Genomic DNA, 19,279 nt, shown 5'->3' with positions numbered 1-19,279 from the left:
TGGAGCACCTCTCAGGACCCCACCTCATCACTCAACACTACACCACTCCTGTCCTGTAGGGGGCCTAAATGCACCAGGGTGCTGATCCGGTCCGGGATAGAGGAGATGGGGGGAACCAAAGATAGGGGGAACCATGTAGTGGGTGAGGGTGGAGGACACACTTTTACGTTACACTTATTCATTCATATTTAAACTACGGCCATCTTAGGTTCAAGGTCTTTGATTGTGGTCTTCTTCACTGAACGTGGCTTTCCGGTGGAACCTGCAGCTGATTGAAGATACATGGTCCTCGTGCTCTGGCCTTGAGACGAGGAGCGGGTTAGAGTTAACGGTTGTCTCTACCCGGTCAAGGTCCCTACCTAAGAAGGCCTGGAGGGGAGTAGAGGAGAAAAGCTCCATAGGCAAAAGGATCCCAAGTGGGGTACAGATGGAGCGGTATACGCCACCTGTCCTCTTTATTCTGGCCAAGCCAGAGGGACTCCTGCTGCAAGAGGGGACCGGCCCCCGATATCTTACTTCGCTACTTCACGTCTTAGTCGGAGAAGCTCCGGAGGATTAGTGGATCCCACCGGGTAACGGACGGAGCGGCATACGCCACCCGTTCCCTTTTTCTGTGTATAGCCAGAGGGAGACCCAGCCTATCACACGCACCACATATGAACAGGAGAGGACCTAGTGAGAAAGTCTAGGAACACTCTAGTGCGGTGGTCCTGATTCTTGCACCCGAACTACCCAGAGTGTGTTGAACCCCCTTTCTGGTGGCCGCAGCGCGCCATGCGGAGCGAGGAGAAGCCTTGCAGCTGACGCCTAACAACATGAGTAAAGCTTGGAAGACTGCATCCCTGCCTCCGGTCCCTTATTTCAGCACGACACCACGCCACCCACTACGACTCCCCTCATCCGTCCTTCTCTGCCCTGAGGCCCTGCTCCGCCTGTGGGGAGTAGTACCATCTGCTGCTGCCACGACATCATCCCACCTCAGAGGACTGCCGCAGCGCTGGTTGCGAATCACCAGGCACCACAGGTGGCGTAGTCATTGAATCCACTCGATTATCACCAACCCTCGTAGCCCATTAAATCTTTTATGTGACGGCCCTGGGCACGGAAAGGGTCCAGGCCATGACTGCAACCCTCAACATCTGACTCGGCTCCGAGTACCCCCATCTCTCAGGGTAGGGCTGTGAGCGTCACATATACATGGCCCAGCATAGTGATCCGTACTGTATACATGGCCCCGCATAGTGCTCTGTAATACTATATACATGGCCCCGCATAGTGCTCCGTACTGTATACACAGCCCCGCATAGTGCTCTGTACTGTATACACAGCCCCGCATAGTGCTCCATACTGTATACACGGCCAAGCATAGTGCTCCGTACTGTATACATGGTCCCAGATTAAAAAAATAAATACTCACCTCTGCCATTCCAATGCTAATCCCTACCTGTGGGTCCACGGACCATCATCTCACCCTTGTGAGCGCATGCGCCATCCCCCTTTCTCTAGCGCCGCGGCCACTCTCCTCTGCTCGCGCCCTCCCATCAGGCCACGCGCCCTTCCATCAGGCCCAGGCCATGGAGGCACCGAGAGGGCAGTAGTACTATATGGGGGCACTGAGAGGGCACTAGTACTATATTGGGGCTCAGAGAGGGCACTAGTACTATATGGGGGAACAGAGGGGGTACTAGTACTATATGGGGGCACAGAGGGGGCACTAGTACTATATTGGGGGTTTTCCAGACATGTAGAATCCCAAAGTTATTAAGAAGTAAACGAGTGAGTATGACACACGGTATTATCAGAACTACTTCTCACTAAATGTCCTTTTAGCACTCTAGCACTTTAGATTGGTACTTTCCACATTACTGATTCACAGTGAATATGTCCTGTTAGCACTGTAGCACCTTAGATTAGATTATTTCAATTTATTGTTTCACATTGACCATTTTCTGAATACTTGCACATTAGCATTCTGCACTAGTCTTCTTTGCACTTTATACGTCCCTCAATGAATGCCATTATTTTGGCTTTTTAGCACTTTATATTAGTTACTAGCTATTGAACCCATTCTACGCCCGGGTGGCGAGCCTTTTTATTGGTATATGGTCTCCCATGCTGGCATGTGCTGCCCCCCTCCTTGTATTTGTGCTGCCCCCACCATCCAATCCTGGTATGCGTGATACCCCTCACCCCCAATCCTGGTATGCGTGGCACCCCTCACCCCTATCCTGGTATACGTGGCACCCCTCACCCCCAATCCTGGTATGCGTGGCACCCCTCACCCCCAATCCTGGTATACGTGGCACACCTCATCCCTATCCTGGTGTGTATGGTATCCCTCATCCTGGTATGCATGGCACCCTATCCCTCACTCCCAATCCCGGTATGCGTGGCACCCCTCACCCCCAATCCCGGTATGCGTGGCACCCCTCATCCCGGTATGCATGGCACCCCTCACCCCCAATCCCGGTATGCGTGGCACCCCTCACCCCCAATCCTGGTATGCGTGGCACCCCTCATCCTTATCCTGTTGTGTATGGTATCCCTCATCCTGGTATGCATGGTACCCCATCCCTCATCCCTATCCTGGTGTGTATGGTATCCCTCATCCTGTTATGCATGGCACCCCATCCCTCATTCCCAATCCCGGTATGCGTGGCACCCCTCATCCCCAATCCCGGTATACGTGGCACCCCTCATCCCTATCCTGGTGTGTATGGTATCCCTCATCCTGGTATGCATGGCACCCTATCCCTCACTTCCAATCCCGGTATGCGTGGCACCCCTCACCCCCAATCCCGGTATGCATGGCACCCCTCATCCCCAATCCCAGTATGCCTGCCACCCCTCATCCCCAATCCCGGTATCCGTGGCACCCCTCGCCCCCAATCCCGGTATGCGTGGCACTCCTCACTACTAATCCCGGTAAGCGTGGCACCCCTCACCCCCAATCCTAGTATACGTGGCACTCCTCACCCCCAATCCCGGTATGCGTGGCACCCCTCACCCCCAATCCCGTTATGCTTGGCACCCCTCACCCCCAATCCCAGTATGCGTGGCACCCCTCATCCCTATCCTGGTATGCATGGCATCCCTCATCACTATCCTGGTGTGTATGATATCTCTCATCCTGGTATGCATGGTACCCCATCCCTCATCCCGGTATGCGTGGCACCCCTCATCCCCAATCCCAGTATGCCTGCCACCCCTCATCCCCAATCCCGGTATCCGTGGCACCCCTCGCCCCCAATCCCGGTATGCGTGGCACTCCTCACTACTAATCCCGGTAAGCGTGGCACCCCTCACCCCCAATCCTAGTATACGTGGCACTCCTCACCCCCAATCCCGGTATGCGTGGCACCCCTCACCCCCAATCCCGTTATGCTTGGCACCCCTCACCCCCAATCCCAGTATGCGTGGCACCCCACATCCCTATCCTGGTATGCATGGCATCCCTCATCACTATCCTGGTGTGTATGATATCTCTCATCCTGGTATGCATGGTACCCCATCCCTCATCCCGGTATGCGTGGCACCCCTCATCCCCAATCCCGGCATGCGTGTCACCCCTCATCCCCAATCCCGGCATGCGTGGCACCCCTCATCCCCAATCCCGGCATGAGTGGCACCCCTCATCCCCAATCCTTGTATGTGTGTCACCCCTCATCCCCAATCCTGGTATGCGTGGCACCCCTCATCCCCAATCCCGGTATGTTTGACACCCCTCATCCCCAATCCCGGTATGTGTGGCACCCCTCATCCCCAATCCCGGTGTGTGTGTCACCCCTCATCCCCAATCCTGGTATGCGTGGCACCCCTCATCCCCAATCCCGGTATGTTTGACACCCCTCATCCCCAATCCCGGTATGTGTGGCACCCCTCATCCCCAATCCCGGTGTGTGTGTCACCCCTCATCCCCAATCCCGGTATGCGTGGCACCCCTCATCCCCAATCCCGGTATGCGTGGCACCCCTCATCCCCAATCCCGGTATGCGTGGCACCCCTCATCCCCAATCCTGGTATGTGTGGCACCCCTCACCGCCCAATTCTGGTATGAGTGGTACCCCTCACCCCCAATCCTGGTATGTGTGGTACCCCTCACCCCCCAATCCTGGTATGTGTGGTACCCCTCACCCCCAATCCTGGTATGCGTGGTACCCCTCACCCCCAATCCTGGTATGTGTGGTACCCCTCACCCCACAATCCTGTTATGTGTGGCCCCCTCATCACTTTCACACTGTACACACATACAAAAAAAATAAACAGTTACACTCACCTTTCTTCCCTGTGCTCCAGCGCTGCTGCGTCCTCTTCTGCCAGAGGCCGGGGGAGGAGTGCGGCGCTGGAGCACCGCGCTGTCCGGCGCTATTTTGCTGAAGACACAATGTGTCTTCAGTAAAATGGCACCGGATAGCGCAATGCACACGCGCCGGTCCGACGCTTTCACTCCGACCCTGGTCTCCAGCGAAGAGAGGCGCCGCGGCAACGCTCCTCCTGGTCAGGTAAGTATGCAAGTATGGCGCCGGAGATCGCGGTATGCATTCAGTGTCTACGCATCCCACGATCTCCGGAGCCATATACTCCTCTTACCTGTAACGGCTGGATGTGTGCTCATCTCTGGAGCAGGACTACGCGTCACGCATGCGCAGTCTATCGAGGCTTCAGACAGAGACACGCATCCCCAGTTATATTATAGACTAGCTATTGAACCACACGTTCTACGCCCGGGTGGCGAGCATTTTTATTGGTATATGGTCTCCCATGCTGGTATGTGCTGCCCCCATCCTGTCCCCACCATCCAATCCCGGTATGCGTGGCTCCCCTCGTCCCCGATCCCGGTATGCGTGGCTCCCCTCATCCCCGATCCCGGTATGCGTGGCTCCCCTCATCCCCGATCCCGGTATGCGTGGCTCCCCTCATCCCCGATCCCGGTATGCGTGGCTCCCCTCATTCCCGATCCCGGTATGCGTTTCTCCCCTCATCCCCGATCCCGATATGCGTGGCTCCCCTCATCCCCGATCCCGGATATGCATGGCTCCCCTCATCCCCATTTCCGTTATGCGTGGCTCCCCTCATCCCCATTTCTGGTATGCGTGGCTCCCCTCATCCCCATTTCCAGTATGCGTGGCTCCCCTCATCCCCATTTCCGGTATGCGTGGCTCCCCTCATCCCCATTTCCGGTATGCGTGGCTCCCCTCATCCCCATTTTCGGTATGCGTGGCTCCCCTCATCCCCATTTCCGGTATGCGTGGCTCCCCTCATCCCCAATCCTGGTATGCGTGGCACCCCTCATCCCTATCCTGGTGCGTATGGTATCCCTCATCCTGGTATGCATGGCACCCTATCCCTCACTCCCAATTCCGGTATGCGTGGCACCCCTCATCCCCAATCCCGGTATGCGTGGCACCCCTCACCCCCCAAATCCCGGTATGCGTGGCACCCCTCACCCCCCAATCCTGGTATGTGTGGCCTCCTCAGTCCCCCATTCCTGGTATGTGTGGCCTCCACAATCCCACATTCCTGGTATGTGTGGCCTCCACAATCCATGTATCCTGGTATGTGTGGCCTCCTCAATCCCCTAATCTCTGGTATGTGTGGCCTCCACAATCCCCCATCCCTGGTATGTGTGGCCTCCTCAATCCCCCATCCCTGGTATGTGTGGCCCCCTCAATCCCCTAATCCTTGGTATGTGTGGCCTCCTCAATCCCCCATCCCTGGTGTGTGTGGCCTCCTCAATCCCCCATCCCTGGTATGTGTGGCCTCCTCAATCCCCTAATCCCTGGTATGTGTTGCCTCCTCAATCCCCCATCCCTGGTATGTGTGGCCCCCTAAATCCCCTAATCCCTGGTATGTGTGGCTTCCTCATCCCCCATTCCTGGTATGTGTGGCCTCCTCAATCCCCCATCCCTGGTATGTGTGGCCTCCTCAATCCCCCATTCCTGGTATGTGTTGCCTCCTCAATCCCCCATTCCTGGTATGTGTGGCCTCCACAATCCCCCATTCCTGGTATGTGTGGCCTCCACAATCCCCCATTCCTGGTATGTGTGGCCTCCTCAATCCCCCATCCCTGGTATGTGTTGCCTCCTCAATCCCCCATTTCTGGTATGTGTGGCCTCCACAATCCCCCATTCCTGGTATGTATGCCCTCCTCAATCCCCCATTCCTGGTATGTGTGGCCTCCTCAATCCCCCATTCCTGGTATGTGTGGCCTCCACAATCCCCCATCCCTGGTATGTGTGGCCTCCACAATCCCCCATTCCTGGTATGTATGCCCTCCTCAATCCCCCATTCCTGGTATGTGTGGCCTCCTCAATCCCCCATTCCTGGAATGTGTGGCCTCCACAATCCCCCATCCCTGGTATGTGTGGCCTCCTCAATCCCCCATCCCTGGTATGTCTGGCCTCCTCAATCCCCCATTCCTGGTATGTGTGGCCTCCTCAATCCCCCATTCCTGGTATGTGTGGCCCCCTCATCCCCCAATCACTGCACATAAAACAATAAGCACTTATACTCACCTTCCTTCCTCACCTCTGCTCCAGCGCTGAGTCCTGTCTGCAGTAGCTCATGTCGGCATCTGAGCTGCGCGCACTCTCAGACACAGAGGTGAGCTGCTGCCACACATTCACTCCTCTCCACGCCGGGACTATGGGCGTGGAGAAGCGTGAATATGCTTTCTCTTTAGCGGCGGCCACTTACAGCAGGAGACGGGGCTCAGCGCTCCTCCGTGGCCGCTACTAAAGAGAATGAATATTCCGTCTTCTCCACGCCCATGGGAGTGGCCTCAGAGGGAATATTCATGTCCCTTTAGCAGCGGGCACACGTGGTTGTGTGCTCCGCTGCTCCACTGCCACAACCCGCTCCTCTGCCGCCGCAACCTCCTACTCACCTATCCTCCTCGTTCCCACGCTGCTTGGGGCCCTCACGGGCCCCCTCCGGCCACGGGCCGGGCCCCATAGCAGTGGCCGTCTTACCTGTAACGGCTGGATGCGGGTCTTCTGTCTGGAGCCAGACTGCGCATCACGCATGCGCAGTCTATCGAGGCTTCGGACAGAGACACGCTTCTGCCGTTATATTATAGATATTGTCTACACAACATCAGCACTTTTGCACTTTAAATTTACACAACTTAATATGTATTATTGGTGGAATTTCTACATAATGTGTACCATAATGATTATTAAACTCACTGTTATGTATTATTTTGCACTTCTGGGTACCGAGGTGTCCTTTAATATTCTATGGACTCTTGTAGAATTTTATAATAGTCCTATGGATTTTTTCTTCTGTGTCTGTCCTATTTAATAAAGAACCCCTTTTTTCACTTTCATTGTGTAGGGTGGTTTTATACACTCTTGTGTCACCATATTTTAAAAAAACTTTTTTATTATCACTTTTTATTTGAATGGATTCACTTGAGGGGTATTTTTATGACACTGTAGGATTCACTTGAGATGTATGATTTAGGTGCATCATTTCCCTGTTTTTGAATATTTTCACTCATTGCACTTGATTTGGTGGCTGAATACTAATATGTGAAGAACATTAATAATGTTATGTGTTTTTATGTGTCCATATACATACAGTACAGACCAAAAGTTTGGACGCACCTTCTCATTTAAAGATTTTTCTGTATTTTCATGACTATGAAAATTGTACATTCACACTGAAGGCATCAAAACTATGAATTACCACATGTGGAATTATATACTTAACAAAAAAGTGTGAAACAACTGAAAATATGTCTGATATTCTAGGTTCTTCAAAGTAGCCACTTTTTGCTTTCATGACTGCTTTGCACACACTTGGCATTCTCTTGATGAGCTTCAAGAGGTAGTCACCGGAAATGGTTTTCACTTCACAGGTGTGCCCTGTAAGGTTTAATAAGTGGGATTTCTTGCCTTATAAATGGGGTTGGGACCATTAGTTGTGTTGTGCAAAAGTCTGGTGGATACACAGCTGATAGTCCTACTGAATAGACTGCTAGCTGCTTTTTTCTTGCCATAATACAAATTCTAAGTAAAGAAAAATGAGTGGCCATAATTACTTTAAGAAATGAAGGTCAGTCAGTGCGAAAAATTGGGAAAACTTTGAAAGTGTCCCCAAGTGCAGTTGCAAAAACCATCAAGCGCTACAAAGAAACTGGCTCACATGAGGACCACCCCAGGAAAGGAAGACCAAGAGTCACCTCTGCTTCTGAGGATAAGTTTATCCGAGTCACCAGCCTCAGAAATCGCAGGTTAACAGCTGCTCAGATTAGAGACCAGGTCAATGCCACACAGAGTTCTAGCAGCAGACACATCTCTTCAACAACTGTTAAGAGGAGACTTTGTGCAGCAGGCCTTCATGGTAAAATAGCTGCTAGGAAACCACTGCTAAGGACAGGCAACAAGCAGAAGAGACTTGTTTGGGCTAAAGAACACAAGGAATGGACATTGGACCAGTGGAAATCTGTGCTTTGGTCTGATGAGTCCAAATTTGAGATCTTTGGTTCCAACCACCGTGTCTTTGTGAGACGCAGAAAAGGAGAATGGATGGACTGTACATGCCTGGTTCCCACCGTGAAGCATGGAGGAGGAGGTGTGATGGTGTGGGGGTGCTTTGCTGGTGACACTGTTGGGGATTTATTCAAAATTGAAGGCATACTGAACCAACATGGCTACCACAGCATCTTGCAGCGGCATGCTATTCCATCCGGTTTGCGTTTAGTTGGACCATCATTTATTTTTCAACAGGACAATGACCCCAAACACACCTCCAGGCTGTGTAAGGGCTATTTGACCAAGAAAGAGAGTGATGGGGTGCTACGCCAGATGACCTGGCCTCCACAGTCACCAGACCTGAAGCCAATCAAGATGGTTTGGGGTGAGCTGGACCGCAGAATGAAGGCAAACGGGCCAACAAGTGTTAAGCATCTCTGGGAACTCCTTCAAGATAGTTGGAAGACCATTTCCGGTGACTACCCCTTGAAGCTCATCAAGAGAATGCCAAGAGTGTGCAAAGCAGTCATCAAAGCAAAAGGTGGCTACTTTGAAGAACCTAGAATATAAGACGTATTTTCAGTTGTTTCACACTTTTTTGTTAAGTATATAATTCCACATGTGTTAATTCATAGTATTGATGCCTTCAGTGTGAATGTACAATTTTGATAGTGATGAAAAAACAGAAAAATCTTTAAATGAGAAGGTGTGTTCAAACTTTTGGTCTGTACTGTATGTGTGTGTGCACATGCACATGTATGAATAAACATTTTTTTGCTTGTGTACACACATGCAGGCAATGTGTTTGAGAGGTATGATTTTGTGTGGTTAGGGACAGATGAATGGATGTATGAATGAGTTATATCAGATGATATTTACTCCCAATTGACAACTTCAGCATATGCATGTGTAAACTTGGAAAAAAAACAAAAAAACATTTATTTTCTATTAGGGATTCAGTAAGTATCTATGTCCATAGGTTTACATACCGTATATGCAGGTTTAGCTCTTACGAATCTATGCAGTAGTGTTTCCGTTTTGTGTGCCCAGACTCTGGGTTTGATTGTCTGGACATCTATATATATCTTTTGGGTGGGATCTTTCCATATTAATATCTCCCTTTGGTTGGTTCCCTATGACCCCTACTACACTCTAACACATATTTTGTGTGTGGCGTCTGAATTTGCCTGTGTGATGCTGTTTCCCAGATGGTGCACATATATACTCTGTGCATGACTTCGGAATGTAAGACTATACGGCCTACTATGCGCAGCCCACTGAAAACCCCCCACTTACTATAAATAAAAAACACCACACTGTGACATTGGATATAATGGCCACAGCAGCCTCATTTATTATATAACAGCATGTAAACATAAATAACATTAATTAGCATTAAATTAACTCTCAAAAAGGAGGAGGGGAATTGAAGGCTCCACCATTTTTGGAGAAAAACTGCAACAAACAGCTCCACCATGCCACCCCCAGCCGCACCACAACCGGCCCAGGGGGACCCAGTTGACTGTTGCCCATACATTTTGAAAAACTGCAACAAACAGCTCCACCATGCCACCCCTAGCCGCACCGCAACCGGCCCACGGGGACCCAGCTGACTGTTGCCCATCCAGAAATGTCCCGCTGAGACCTCGCTCAGTAGGGACCCGTTTTAAATTTTAACACCCGCTTAACACCGATGGGAGTCACCCATCCTTGCAGTGGGTTCCCCCGTCCTCCTTCGATGTAAGTAACCTCCTTCAAAACCCCCCTCCTTTTCCGCGATAGCGAGCAGGCATGACACATTAAGCCTGAGAGTCCCGCCATACCAAAAGTGCCTTTTCAACTCCCTCCATCAATGCTAATGCCCACATATCTATGCCAATATCATTCAAATGGACCCCATCAGACCGCAGAAATTCCCTAGACGGAACTTCCAGATACTGATGACGAACCACAACCCCCCCCATGCAGAGCAATGAATCGGGAAACCTCCTTATTCACCTTGCTCCTAGCTTTATTTATCCTTTCGACTGACCTGGCGTGTCGCCATGCCAGGCGTGCGACAATGTCCGACCATACGAGCACTAATCCCGGTTAGGTTTCCAAAAGCCTCAGGCAGTCAAATTACGTCACTGATCAAGTCTCTAGACGTCCTGGAGCCCAAGTCATTCCCACCCGCATGCAAAACGAGTATATCCAGGGACCTAAATTAGCATAAAAATGAAATTCGGGCATTACCCAGATCCACAGCAAATCCCTGATACCGATACACCGAACCATCGCAACCTCCTTCGTTGTGCCCAACTGGCGACCCGCCGGTCTTGCGTTGGCCCAAATGGAACCCCAATATACATACGAGTGACCTAACACCCAGATCAACCGAGGGGGTCCTGAAACATAAAACAAGGGGGGGGGGGGATGTAAAAAAGAAAAGAAAATCGTTACCAAATAATAACTCTATGAAAAAATTGGGGGAAAATCTTATAACATATGAGGCCGGACATAAGACCGATACCTCGCCGACTCCCAGCGACCAATCTTTTTCACAGCTTTAACCCCCAAACCACAGCGAGCAGCCTCAGTGGCAGCCCCATTCCGAAACGAATGAGAACCAAACTCCAAACCATTCAGACCACAACTAGCTAAACCCCGCCTGAAGATGGTAATAAACTGATACACCGATAATGCAGATCCATCTTGATGTAACAAAAAGGCACCCGATGATGGACCTCTCACCTCCAGAAATGCAGAAACCCATCTCACAGGGTATTCAAACAACCGTCCACAGCCCACAATTCCACCAAACAACCCTTACCGGCTGTATTTTGACCGCCTCAAATAACACCGTACTGCCTCCTCCGAGCACACTACATCCTGTGATAACAGCACGCCATGACACTTAACATTTCTGCTCACCAATTCGCTTATCCTAAATGCCCCAAAAAACGCCAGAACAAAGGCCGCCCCAAATAGCCGACATTCATATTCAGAACTACACACACAGCTAAGGCAACGCAAAAGCTGACCCAGTATTTCAAACTATACCGGGCGCCGCCAATCTCGTACCGGATAGCTCCTCCGAAATGCCTTCATCGCCTGGCGAACCAAGAAATCCTTGGTAAAGTCCCTCCAACCACTTAACTTAAAGAAGAAAGCCAAACCTGCTAACCTACCAGCTACAGCTGAGCCTGATAAACCCTCCTGAAATGCCCTGCCGATCATATACAACAATAAATAGGGACGGTCCGCTTCCGTCACCTGCTCACCTGCCGACTCCTCTAGCTCCTGCCAAAGATGTCACGCAGAAACATATCGAGACCAAGTACTGGGGTTAACAGAACACCTCACCAAATTCAAAGCTGCACGGACACTAGATCCCACAACCACCGGGGCCAATCGGTCTCCAACTGCTCCGCGTCCGGCGCTAGTTCCCGAAAACGATCCCACTGGAAGCGAGACAATGCATCAGCTATTGAATTCTGAACACCCGGTACATGAACAGCACAAAACCAGACATTAAAATCCAAACACCTGAGCACTAGATGGCGCAAAAGAGACAGAACTGGCAATAAAACAGCTGACAATTTGTTAATACAATGCACTACACTTAAGTTGTCACAGAAGAAACGCACTTTCTTGTTCCTCAGCTCAGAGCCCCAAACCTCCAAAGCCACCACAATAGGAAACATTTCCAGCAATACCATGTTTCTTGTCAAACCTGCATCCTTCCATGTTTCCGGCCACTCTCCCACACACCATTTTCCACCATAATAGGCCCCAAAACCATAAGAACCTGACGCGTCTGTAAATAGAACCAGATCCACATTAGAAACGACTTGATCCATCCAAACCGACCTGCCATTATAAGATTGAAGAAAATCCGCCCAAATGGACAAATCCGCCTTGTGTTCCGAATTCAATCTTACAAAATGCAACGGATGTTTAATGCCTGCTGTCGCCTGAGCCAACCTACGTGAAAAAACTCTTCCCATAGGTAAAATCCTGCACGCAAAATTTAACTTAGCCAAAAGAGATTGCAGTTGGCGCAGGTGCAATTTCTTTGCCCGCAAAGCCTCTTGGACACAAGACTTCAGATCTAACAACTTGTCCTCTGGCAAGCGGCATTCCATCCTGACGGAATCCAATTCAATGGCCAAAAACTTCAAAACCGTGGAGGGGCCCTCCGTTTTCTCCGGGGCCAACGGAATGCCAAAGCGAGATGCTACCTGTTCAACCATCGTAAGCAGCAAAGAACAAACTGAGGACCCAGCTGGCCCAATACACAAAAAGTCATCTAAATAGTGCAATACGGAGTCCAAGCCGGATTCCTCCCTAACTACCCATTCAATAAAACAACTAAACTTTTCAAAGTAGGAACACGAGATCGAACATCCCATCGGTAGACAACAATCCACATAATAATGACAGTCCCAAAAACAACCAAGTAAATGAAAACTGTCTGGGTGCACAGGAAGCAGACGAAAAGCGGACTTAATGTCCGTTTTTACCATGAGAGATCCTTTTCCCAGCCTCCGCACCCAGTCCACGGCCTTGTCAAAAGAAACATACGATACTGATGCCAAATCTGGATCAATACCATCATTAACTGAACTACCATGAGGATACGACAAGTGATGGATTAACCGAAACTTGTTAGGCTCCTTTTTGGGCACAACTCCCAGAGGAGAAACACATAAACACGGCAACGGAGGTTTCAAAAAAGGACCAGCCATGCGACCAAACTTAATTTCCTTATCCAATTTTTCCTTAACAACTGCCGCATGCATCCGAGCCGAAATCAAATTCTTAGGCCGCACCGTACGTGGCACAACTGCCGACGGAATCCTGAAGCCAAAATTAAAACTGTAACATACCTGGCGGCGTCTTTGCATAGTGGTCCATCTCCCACTGTGCAAGAGCGCGCACTTGATCTCCAATCCAGAATGTCTCTCTGGCTTCCCTCCATGCTGTCTGTTTGCTTCTGTGTGCTGCTGCTTAAGGGCAGCGCCCAATCACCTCCTGCTTTTTGCACCTGCTGCAGGCACACCCCTTGTGCGTCCTCAGCCTATTGCTGTCTGTCACCTGGTATTTAACCCAGCTGCACCAATGAATCCCTGCCTGAGCATTGTGTTTCATTTAGTGTGCTCTTGCACTCTGAATGTGCCAGGTCCCTTCTGTGTTCTCTTGTCTGCCTATCCTGGAGGCTGTATTTCAAGGCCTGTCTGAACACGCTCCTAGCCTGTTCCTCTCACCCTCTAGGGGCTGCATTCCTAGACCCACTCCTGTATCTAGTCTGTCCTGTCTGAACACGCTCCTAGCCTGTTCCTTCCGCCTTCTAGGCGCCAATTACCTAGACCCGCTCCTGTATCTTGTCTGTCCTGTCTGAACACGCTCCTAGCCTGTTCCTCCCGCCTTCTAGGGGCTGCTACCTAGACCCGCTCCTGTATCTTGCTACTGTGTCTGTTCTTGTCTGTATACTCTTCTAGCCTGTTTCCCGTGTTTCTTTATGTCCGTACCTTTCCTTTTTCTGCAGAGTCTGAACTCGTACCTAACTCCTCCTCGTTGTCACTGTACTCCCGTTTGTGAGTTTGTGGTCTACTCGCTACTTCACTGCAAGTACCCTGTGAGTATCTGGTTCTGCTTTTCCCTTCCTGTCTGTTCCATGTGAACAGAGCCCTGTCCCCCCTGCTCTGCCTTGCTCACCACTTCGGTGGTTCTAGCCTGCTCTGCCTTGCTCACCGCTCCGGCGGTTTTAGCCTGCTCTGCCTTGCTCACCGCTCCGGCGGTTCTAGCCTGCTCTGCCTTGCTCACCGCTCTGGTGGTTCTAGCCTGCTCTGCCTTGCTCACCGCTCTGGCGGTTCTAGCCTGCTCTGCCTTTGCTCACCGCTCCGGCGGTTCTAGCCTGCTCTGCCTTTGCTCACCGCTCCGGCGGTTCTAGCCTGCTCTGCCTTTGCTCACCGCTCCGACGGTTCTAGCCTGCTCTGCCTTTGCTCACCGCTCCGGCGGTTCTAGCCTGCTCTGCCTTTGCTCACCGCTCCGGCGGTTCTAGCCTGCTCTGCCTTTGCTCACCACTCCGGCGGTTCTAGCCTGCTCTGCCTTTGCTCACCGCTCCAGCGGTTCTAGCCTGCTCTGCCTTTGCTCACCGCTCCGGCGTTTCTAGCCTGCTCTGCCTTTGCTCATCGCTCCGGCGGTTCTAGCCTGCTCTGCCTTTCCTCAACGCTCCGGCGGTTCTAGCCTGCTCTGCCTTTGCTCACCGCTCCGGCGGTTCTAGCCTGCTCTGCCTTTGCTCACCGCTCCGGCGGTTCTGGCCTGCTCTGCCTTTGCTCACCGCTCTGGCGGTTCTAGCCTGCTCTGCCTTTGCTCACCGCTCCGGCGGTTCTAGCCTGCTCTGCCTTTGCTCACCGCTCCGGCGGTTCTAGCCTGCTCTGCCTTTGCTCGCCGCTCTGGCAGTTCTAGCCTGCTCTGCCTTTGCTCACCGCTCCGGCGGTTCTAGCCTGCTCTGCCTTTGCTCACCGCTCCGGCGGTTCTAGCCTGCTCTGCCTTTGCTCACCGCTCCGGCGGGTCTAGCCTGCTCTGCCTTTGCTCACCACTCCAGCGGTTCTAGCCTGCTCTGCCTTTGCTCACCACTCCGGCGGTTCTAGCCTGCTCTGCCTTTGCTCACCGCTCCGGCAGTCTCGCTCTGCTGTGACTCCTTTGCACACTGCCCCGACAGTCTCGTTCTGCTCTGACTCCTTGCTCACTGCTCCGGCAGTCTCGCTCAGCTCTGACTCTTTGCTCACCGCTCCAGGCGGCCTTGTCCTGCTATACTCTTGCTCACCGCTCCAGGCGGCCTCGTCCTGCTCTACTCTTGCTCACCGCTCCAGGCGGTCTCGTCCTGCCCTGCTCTCGCTCACCTCTCTGGGCGGCCTCACTGTGTTTGTCCACCACATCTGTAGTTCTGTTCCTAAGTCCCAGTGTGTACTGGGTCCTATCCCGCCTGTGTTCCTACCTGCTAGTGCCTCCCTGTCTGCACTCTAGCCGTGCTTGCCTGTACCCCCCTGCCTGCATACCCGCCTGCCTGCATACCAGTCGTGCCTGCCTATACCCACCAGTCTGTGTGCCAGCCTAACCAGTCTGTTCCTCTATTCCCCTGTGTGGGTCAACAGCCGTGTCCGGGGTCTGTCCTGGAGTAGCACCTGGTCCCTCTGCTCGGTTCCTCCTTGGTGCACTGGCGTCGCATGCCGTCGTGCGACCCTGGTCGGATCGGGTGAATACCTAGTTACGCCCCTCCAGGCATTCACTCTCCAGCACGGTCCAGTGGAATCACACGCACACGCCGCTCAGCCCGGGCGTGTGCATTACAAAAACCATCCCTCAACAACACAGCTGCTTCCTTATCCGGATACCTACTTAGAAACGGAAGCATCTGATCTATTCTCACTGGTGTCCTCCCTTTTTGAAAAAGAGTCGCTTGATTTTTTCTTTCCTTTCTTAAAGCACTTGGAATGGCTATGAGACCCTCCGCAGCCTGAGCATTCGTGCGTAAACTTACAGTCTGTGCCAAAAAGGCATTCCCGCTCGTTAAACTGCCAGCACAGCCCCTTCCTGGAGCCTGACGAGGATGCCGCCGAATTGGCAGAACGCCCGCTACTCCCAGGAAAGGACTGCGAGGCCGACTTTGGTGCTGTCATCAATCGCAACCACAAACTAATCTCCTTGTGGTCCCACCATAAACTCGGATGGACTGCCTTTCTTTGCCTAAACTGCTCATCATACCTCAGCCAGGCCGTCCCGCCATAAACACGGTATGCTTCACTAATTGAATCTAAATAACAAAATAATGCAGAACAGTTCTTCAGAGCTTTCTCCTCAATGACACTCGCTAGTGTGGTAAACGCCTGCAGCCAATTTTGAAAAGTGCGAGGAATCAGAAGATAACGCCTGCGCTCCTCCTCATCCTTCTTACTCTCATCTGGATTTACCCTGTCCAAATTAAACTTCTCCAACGGTAGCAAAGAAAAAATTTCCACGTACTCATCCTTCCATATTTTTTCTCGCACCTCCTGCTTTAAATGAGCTCCCAAGGGGCCATCAAAGCACATATAAACCTCGCCCCTTGCTCTGTCATCCAACCGCACTGTATCCACTGGAGTCGCCGCAGACGCTGGTGCTGCAACCGTCTCATTAGCTGCAACTGGTGCGGGAATCCCTCCACTCACAACTGAGGGGTCTCCGCAGCCGCCCCTGAACCTCCAGCACCACCCTGCCAAACTCCGCTAGGACCTGCCGCAGGTGACAAAAAACCCCGCACCATGCTAACAAATTCAGACACAACATCGCTCACCCGTTCACTACCCATCACCCTGTCAGCCGCCAAGCTTCTCTGAAAATACCGCTCCCTCTGATCTACATCATCCGCATTCCCCCGAGGCGCATTTAAACCATGTGACTTACCAGGCCGACTACGAGGAAGCCTCGGAACAGCCGTTTCGTGTCCTCCGCGGCGATCGTCCCCACTCTCTTCACTGCCAGATGAAATCTGGCCCTCTTCTTCAGAGGCAGAGTCAGGCTCGGGGACAGTGCCAGGTAAACCCGACGGAGTCAACCCACCGCTAGACCTGGACCTTCTATCCACAATAGCGCGCTGTCTGGGAGGAGGAGAGACTTCAGCTGCATGCCTGCAGCCCGCATCCCTAGCAGCAATCTGCCCTCTCCCATGGACATTGCACCGGTCCTCGGTGCTACCGACATCTCGGGTGGGTCGTCTCCTGGCCCCCCGCACTGGTCTTCCCGATCTCCGCCGCCGGGGTCCTGCTGATCCTGGTGCCTGGGCCCGATGCGGTTGCACCTGCCGTTTTTCTGGGTCAGCTCCAACTGACCGGTACTCCATTGCTTTCCTCGCTGCATGGGCCCGGCGCGGCTGTGCCTGCCGCTCACCTGAAATAGCTCCGGCTGACCTATTCACCCTCCTGCCTCCTTCTGCTCCCTGGGTCCGGCATCCTTCAGGCTCAGCTCTCCTTCCCCTGGCTGCTCTCTGGGCCCGAAGTGGATGCCCCGGCCGTTCATATAATGTATCTCTCCCTCCTGCAGCAGCAGAGGCCCTGCTCTCCTGAGCAGCCCGCACTTCCTGGATAGTGGTGTCACATGACCGGGATGACCTCACGGGGGGGGGGGGGGGCGGAGCCAACGACGTCACTCACCGCGGCCTCTGGACGATGCTGACGCTGAGAGATTCTTCCCGAGCGGCGTGCGGCAGATGGGGGCTGGGGTTGTGCCTGTGATCCGGAGGGGTCCCTGGAGGGGCTTTGCAACCGGCGCCTGGTCCGGGGAGTCCCTTCCGGGCTGAGCCTCTCCGGCGGCCTGGACCTCCTTGCACCTCTCTGAGGTGCTGCGGGTGCAGCCACCTGTCCGGCCGTCCCTTCAGTGTTCCATCGCTGCAGCTGATCCTGGAGCCACAGCTGTCCCCTGCTCTCAGCCAAGGAATGGATCTCCTGGAAAAGAGCCTCCATTCCTCAGGACCCGACGTAGATTCAGGTACGTTAACTTTTCCCGAATGGACTACCCCCACCACCCCTCACCTTATATACCCCCCACAGAGATACTTCCCACTAGCCAATCAGATAACCCCATACTATCCCCCTGCCCCTATACTCCTCCCCTACAAATTCGCGCTCAAAACTCTATTCCTTACATTAGCCCCTTACCACCCCAAATTAAGGCCTAGCAGACCTCCTGAGTCATGCGGCCCTCCCCTTAAGGCCCCTATGGGGGGATGCAGTCCGGGCCATACTACCTCTGGAGTAGTCCAGGCAACACGCACTTTCATATGGACTCTCCTTCCTCTGACGTGTTGTCACACGTGGTGGGAATGGATGCACTATTTGGCATCTGGGGTTGACCGGGCAACACACGCTCTCCCTGATTGAACTGCGCTCCTCCCTCCTCTCGCATGTGACTGCACGGCGAGGAAGCAAGGTGCAACAGGGAGCCCGCCCTGCAGGTGAGCTTGGCGTTTTTTACCGCAATCGATATCTGGTGTATAGAGCTATATACTCCTCATTCTATAAAGGGTTAACATCTCCATGTAACATTCTCATACAATCATTTTAAATAGCATTTGATGTGTAACGTAGTGGATTAGTTGTCCAATTACATAAATACCCAGTCTCTGTCTACTCAGTATACCCTTTTGAAGAAGCTTTGAAGCGAAACGCGCGTTAGAGTGTTTACTGCAGTGAATATGAATTGCTTGCTGTCCTTTGAGACTTATTTATGTTCAATAGCACTGTTTTAAGGATTTTTCAGTCTGCTGACTATGTGGTTATATTGAGCACTTGTTCTGTTTATAGTTATACTTTTTTCTGAGTACCACTCCTCAGCATTCTGTCTCATCCTGTTGCCACTACCCTTATGGAGTGAATCCACGGGAATATAAAATCTTTTTTCTATATATTGATCTTTGTGAACAGTTTTATTGTGCGACCATAGTATTTCTATTTGATGAACACTAGGTGGATCACACATTGTGTACTTCTGGCACTATTACTTAGGTCTAAGAGTGAACTTTCACTATTTATATTACATATTTATACAGCCGGGTGGATCCCCCTTGATGTTCATTACTGTTCAGGGCATTTATATGTATATATTTGGATTCTCATCCTTTATATGTTTTTTCTTCATATTGGTCTTTAGTGGCTCCATGTGCAATTTATATTTATATTTGTAACCTGTCCAACTTTCTAGGACAAGCATGCTGATTTGCATTCATCCACCATCTCTGTAATATCACTTTTTTAATGTTGTCTAATTGATTGTTGAATAAA

Source organism: Phyllobates terribilis, unplaced genomic scaffold (genome assembly GCF_046119375.1).
Source record: "Phyllobates terribilis strain yellow unplaced genomic scaffold, ASM4611937v1 Scaffold_3__8_contigs__length_932513732, whole genome shotgun sequence".
NCBI lineage: Eukaryota > Metazoa > Chordata > Amphibia > Anura > Dendrobatidae > Phyllobates > Phyllobates terribilis.
Note: the sequence above shows the minus strand (reverse complement) of the source record.